This window comes from Poecile atricapillus, chromosome 7, assembly GCF_030490865.1.
Source record: "Poecile atricapillus isolate bPoeAtr1 chromosome 7, bPoeAtr1.hap1, whole genome shotgun sequence".
NCBI classification, from domain to species: Eukaryota; Metazoa; Chordata; class Aves; order Passeriformes; family Paridae; genus Poecile; species Poecile atricapillus.
Window position 1 is genome coordinate 13,038,333 of NC_081255.1, and position 6,684 is coordinate 13,045,016.

A 6,684-nucleotide genomic window follows, 5' to 3' on the forward strand; every position below is an offset into this window, starting at 1 on the left:
GGGCTCCGGAGCAGTGACGTGGCCGCGGCCGAGCGGGGTTTGTGCAGCCCGGCCCGGCAGCTCCCCCGCCTCCCGGGGACCCCGCTGGCGCGGGGGCGCGTCCCAGCAGCGGAAACCTCCCGTGCTGTCACAGCTCGTCCTTTACAGAACAGCAACATAACAAAGCATCGCTTAGGCGTCGACATTTCAACTCTGAATTCAGGTTCCTTCTACTGTAATTTAAACCCTATAGGGGTTGTACAGCCGTTCAACCTGTAATTTACAACCAGCGCCGCTTCTGATACAAGCAACAGATGCTCACGGTCTTGTCGAGAAGGACGGTGTATACATCTGTGTTTACATTAAAGAACAGTCCTTTGGTGTAGATAATTACGGCAACACATACGCGACGCTCTTGTTTAATGTAGAAGTTCAACACCAGTACGTGCTCTCTAGGGAGCAGCTTTGTGGTAAGAAACCATTCCAAGATATTTAAACATAAAGCAAGCTCCGAACAACCTCCATCAGCAGATCAGTTTCCTCTTTACAGCGTTGCGTAAGAAACACACAGAATATCTTCCCACAACGAAGCACTTAATCACATGGTAAGAAAAAGGACTTGTAAGACTACGTATGCAGTGTGAGCTGCCCTTGTAATTTTCTTGCAGCTTGTGGAAGTAGTGCTGCCCCTCATTTGGTATAAATCTATAGAAATATATTTTTCATAGAATACATACCTGATGAATACTGGTACCACAAATAATATGCAGCTAAGCATATAGGAATGTCCCCGACTGTCCTGTAGTATAATCCTATGGAAAAAAAAAAAAAAAAAGTAGTAGTAAAGGATAAAAAAACATAAAAATTGAGTGTCTGGAAAAGAAATGTTTTTTTTCCCCCTGTCCTAAAACATACATAAAAAGAATTTATATACAGTTTTCTAGTAAAAAATAAACTGCAGGGGTAGTTACGTTGTCATTGTCAGTTTTACATTCTTAACAAAGGATTCCCTACAAAACTCCTAATGTCAAGAAATAATTGTCTCTGAAAGAAATCTTTTTTACTGGAGAAAAATTAATAAAAATCTATCTTAGAGAGGAGGTCTAGGAATTTGGTCTTGACCTTTGGTTCCCCTTTTGATAACATTTCTTTGGTATGCCGTAAAATAATCCTGAAAGTCTTTTCTGTTTAACAGACCACAAGCGCCTACAGTATATAATACAAAGCAATTCTCTGGGTACTGCACTCATCAGCTGTCTCTTCAAAGAAATGGAAGGTGAAAAGCTTTCAGTACCTAAAGGGACTAAATTAGTACTTAGTTGGTATCAAGTTATAGCAAGAGCCTCCTTTCTTTTCAAGTAAAAGACCCAGCTCTAAAGTTATTTTAAAAACCTGGTAAATAAAAGACATTACCCTATTTATCTGGAAGGTCCATTGCATTAAGATGCGGAAAGAAAAATAGGGTTACAGGCCAGATAAATTGTCTATAAAAGTTCAATAAATTTAATTGATCCAGTTATTAATCAATATTTTAAAGAAAAAACAATTACTTCATTCAATCAAAGAAGTAGATCAGTAACCCTCATAAATTATAAAAGCCTATGTGTACTTTGAGTATTACCCGATGCAAGCAGCTTCCCTGTATAACCAAGCTCCTTAGGCACCTGTAAGAGTTTACCCAAAAACAGCCCTGACCAACCTCATCTGGGTTCTCACCTGCCCCCTGCTCAGGGACCCGTTTAAGCTCAGCCATGAGCCAGCAGTCCTTATTTGAACCTTGTTTTAGTTCTCTTTGCATGCTGTATCTTTGTTGTGTTGTCTGTGCCTTGTTGAAGGCCCTGACCCCCAGGCTCATTTCTCAGCTTGGTTTCAGAGCTTGCTTTCTGCTGGAGGTGCCTGGCTGTGGCTGCTGCTGCTGGAGCCTGCGGTGCTCCCAGCACAGCCTCGGGGCTGCCTCTCTGCCCTGCTGCCTCCTCTCCCTGCTCAGGTCCAGCCTGGGGACCCTGCCCTGCTCTCTGGGCTCTTGCACTCATCCTGCTGCTCCTGGGGAGACTGGCCCTTGCTGTGCCCTGCCACCCTGTGGGGCTGACTGCTGGAAAAAAGACAGGGGGGATGCCAAACGATTTTAGGAGGTCTGAGTCAAAGGCAACCCTTTATCTGAAAAAGCCCAATCTATTCTAGGGCTATGTTTATGTTCTGAACAGGTGACTAGAAAAGACTCTATGTTCAGTATAACCTTCTTGACCAAAAGAGTCAAAGTCAAAAGTGTCAGAAGTACAGATTTTAAAATATATTTAGAATCTTTAATCAAAAGATCCTCAGAATATCAGAAAAGTTTTTAAAAAAACAGATGAACACTGCAGGTAATATAACAATCCTATGTTATCATTGATAAAAAAAACTTCTGTAAGATTAAAGCACTGAAAGTTTTTCTTAAGAGAAATTCCTAAATCTTTAAAGAAGTTGGATGTTACAGGTACAAAACCTCAAGTATTCAAGAAAAACATGTTTTACAAAATGCCCCAATTATGGTAGAATAAAACAAATAATTCAAGAGCTGTTTGCTCTCCTGAAGAATGAAATATTTCAGTTACAAAATTGCAGGAGTTAATAGGCAATGTTCTTTATGGACAGGTGATTCAGTGGATAGCTGAAGCACAGGTCTCTGGGGTTTTTAAATCGTGCAGAGCATCATCATTGTTAGAAGTTGTGCTGATGTGATCTGTATTTATCCACTTGGCCTGTATATTTTCTGTGGCACTGTTTTCCTGCTGGGCACTTGATTTCTGACCTATAGCTCTATTTCCTGAGAATAGTAGCATCAGAAAAACATTGAAATGCTTCTAGGTTTGGCTTTATATGGATCACTGCTCTGGCTCTGATGTAAGGTCTGGGCTCCAATCTGTACCCAGATCAGTGCTTCCAGCAGCAGCACATTGTAAGCAGTTTGTCTTGGTCATGGAAGAGATTCATTTGGATGCCTGAAATGAAACTAAACTCAAAAGTGAGGTTGGTTGGGAGCTAAATGCAATGTGTGTAGGTGAACATTATATTAATGACATTTCTCTTGCTGTTGAAGTCTCAGTCCTCCAAGTCTGGTTGTGGCTGTCTAGTACAGACCCACAGGTCTGTCCCTCGGATTACCCTCTGAGGGATCCCTGTCTTTGTGTGGCTTGGCTGTTTAAAGCTGTGCTGTAAACAAAGCTCAGGTAACAGACCCTGTCCTGGGGTGTTCTGTGCCCTCCAAAATGGGAATGTGTCACAGGAGACACATTCAGAACCCAGCTGAACCTCTACTCATGATTTTAAATAATGATTTCTTACCTTGTAAGTGATATTTACCTGAATTACAGCACTATGTCTTTCTGAATTAAGACATAATACCTTTTTCATGCAAAATCAGTCCAATGTTGTGTGCTAGACAAGAATTAGTAAGGAAAAATATATGAAAGTAATTAAATGTTCTGAATTTGCTATAGTTTACTATATGACAGTAAGATTCCATAAGATTTTAAGAATTATTTTATGTTAGTTTAAAACTGAGTTAATTGCATCTATAAAATGAAGCAAGCATTCATTTTACCTTAAATTAAAGACACTGAACTTTGTCTGTTGCCTCTTAAATATTTATTGTCTTTGTGTTCTTTAATTATAACCTCCCACGTGTGAACTGAAGACTATTCCATCAGGTGACGTAAAACTTCTGGATGTGCTTAACAGACCATTTTAAATATGTAACAGAACTGGATTTGATCTCATGATTTAAAAATTACTCAACTTCCCTGCAGTCCTTGGAGTTACACCAGAAATTATTTCTGGTGCATCCACTAGATGATTTTCAAAATCTTAGGATTATTGTGAAGAGCTTTCTTACTCATGGAAAAAGAGCTAGAGTATCTAAAGCAGACACCTAAAAATGTAATTCAGCTGAGTTATCCTTTAGTCTATTAATAATATATATCAAGTCTTCTTCCAGTCTCTGAGGTTTTGTGATATTTATAGCACTTCATCTAAATGGATTGTATTGATGTAATTTAAATATTTATTGCATATAGATTGATATAACACTAATTAATTTTTTTCTGGTAAGTTAAATGCGTATTTTTTTGCTATGTTTTTGCTCTTCTGATACTAATCAGTTTTGATATGAAAAAGCCATATAATACTAAAACCAATAAAAATGTAATAGAATTAAAAAAAAACAAAGAAAAAACCAAAACCAGAAGCCCCCCACCCAGAGATTTAAAACAAGATGTCTTGGTCAAAAGTACTTCTTGATTCAGATGTCCTTTGCAGTTCCTTCAAGCAAGGTAAAAATCAGTGTGCCAAGTCATGGACTATTCAAGATTCCTTTTTAACAAACAGGGACTTTGTAAATGATGCAGCTCCAAAACCTGCCAAACAAGGTCATTTGTAGAAGAAATTATAGCTGTGGTAGAGCTAGCTTCCAAATAATAGGCAAGACTCATTTTCTTGTTGATTTTAATGAGGCAGATCTCTGGATTTGTGTTTGTGGTCACTGTCTCAGATGTCCCTGTAGGAGGTTGAGTAGACCTAAGGAGTGTCAGTATCTTCCAAAGAGCAATGGCTTTCTCAGGTGTGTGCCTAATGGTTTATCTACCAACATGTGTAAAATACCTGAAACTCTCACCTCCTCACTCTTAGCAGCCAGTCATTCCAGAGTCAAAGCATTTAAGCCATCTGCACAGCTCACTCATGCTCATACAGTGCTACTTACTCCATTTTCAGGGAGATCAGTGCAAACGTGAAGAATGAGTTTCACTGTTGTGTCTCATGGTGGATAAACAATTGGATCAATGATACAATGATACACAGCTGGTACTTCCAATGTCTGCTGTGCATACAAGTCAAAGCAGAATCTATTTGCATTGTTCATTGTCAAACCATCAAGCTATTATCTGCTTTTTCTCTGTGGGCTCCTCTTTCTTCCTACACAACTCTGAACAGTATGACACACCATATAAATTATACCTATGCAGGATGCATTTATGAAAGCCAAGTCTGCCACAAGCAGCTTTTTTTAGTTTTTCACGAAGAACAAATGCATCTCTTCCTTGATTACCTTGAATTCTGGACTATTGGAACTAACTTTTCACATGTTTTATTGACAGAGTCTTGGTGTTACTTTTTGAGTAGTTCTAATTCATGTATGAATTAGAATGTATGATCTTAATATACACATACAGCACTTAGTAGGATACATAAGAAAATAAGTGTAATATTGGGAGCTCAGACAGTGACAATACTGGATATTATCAGGAACCTATTGGTAGGCAGTGAGAGCTAGGGTGGCACCGTTTTTCCTTCCCATGTATGTCATCTATCTAGGTATTGCATTCAGTAGAGTACAGATACTACTTGCATATTCTGGGTAGGGATAAATGAGAATGTTACTGCATTAGATAAAGATGTAAGGATGATAGTATGAGGAGAAAAATGGAATCAAAGGCTGTACTACTTAGCAGTATTACATTGCTGGGGTGCAGTGACCAGCAGTATTCACTTTCCTTATTCCAGATAGGGGTAAAGTATGTTCAGGCTCTGCTTATTCCAGTGTTTTCCAGTATTTCCCAAAAATGGTGGAGGACCATTCCCAAAAATGGTGTGCTTGCCATTCAGAAAATCTGGAAGAATAGGGTGGCAGGGACTTTATGAAATTCATGAACAAACATGAAGTATTGCATAGAGGAAGGAATAGTCTCTTGCAACCACAGGGAGCAGCTGAGAGGACATGGGGTTCTTGGCAGAGAGCAATCTGAGCATGGGCCAGCAGCATCCTGGGCTATATTAACAGGACCATGGCCAGGAGATGGAGATTATCCCCTTCTATTCTGCACAAGCTAGACTGTATTTATACACTAGTCCAGTTCTGGGCTTCCCAATACCTGAAGATTGTGGATAAACTGGAGTTCAGCAGATGGCCACCATGTCTGGGGGCTGGAGCACTTGCTCAGGGAAGAGGAGCTGAGGAAACTGAATTTGCCAACCAGGAGAAAATAAGGCTTTGGGGTGACTTAAAAAGAGGCCACCACCTTGCTGGTACCTACAGAGAGTTTACAAAGGAAATAGGATCAGGCTTCTTGTAGTGGGGTACGGTGGGATGATAAAAGACAGCAGACACAAAGTGAAATGAGAACAGTTCAGTGTTTAGGACAGTCAGGCTCAAGGCCAGGCTGCCTGGAGAGATTGTGCAGTTTCCATCCTTGGAGGTCCTCAAAGCTGAAATAAAGACCTGAGTAACCCAGTCCGAGTTCGTGGATGAGCTCTTTTGAGCAGGAGATCCCTTCCCACACCACTTACTCTGTGACACAATGAACCTATAACACAATCCAGCAGTCTTTATATATGCAAATCTAGCCCATTTTCAAATACTAGTCCATGGTCAGACACTGTAGCACATTGGCTCTATAAATTACTCTGTGAGCAAGGTTGCAAAGTTTCTGCTGTAAGGCTGAAATGCAGTTTCCGTGGTTGTGTGCTGGCTGAATATGCACCAAGAAAGCAATTCAGTTTGCCAATCCAGTGGCAGCTGAAATTCCTTTCCACTGCAATTCTCTTATGGAGAGACTGGTGACATTTTCTATGTTTACTCTTAGACCACCTGTGTACTTTTCCATTAACTCCACTGATTTATTTATGAAGCCATTATGAAGAAAAAAACTCTAGACGTTTCCTCTTCTAATG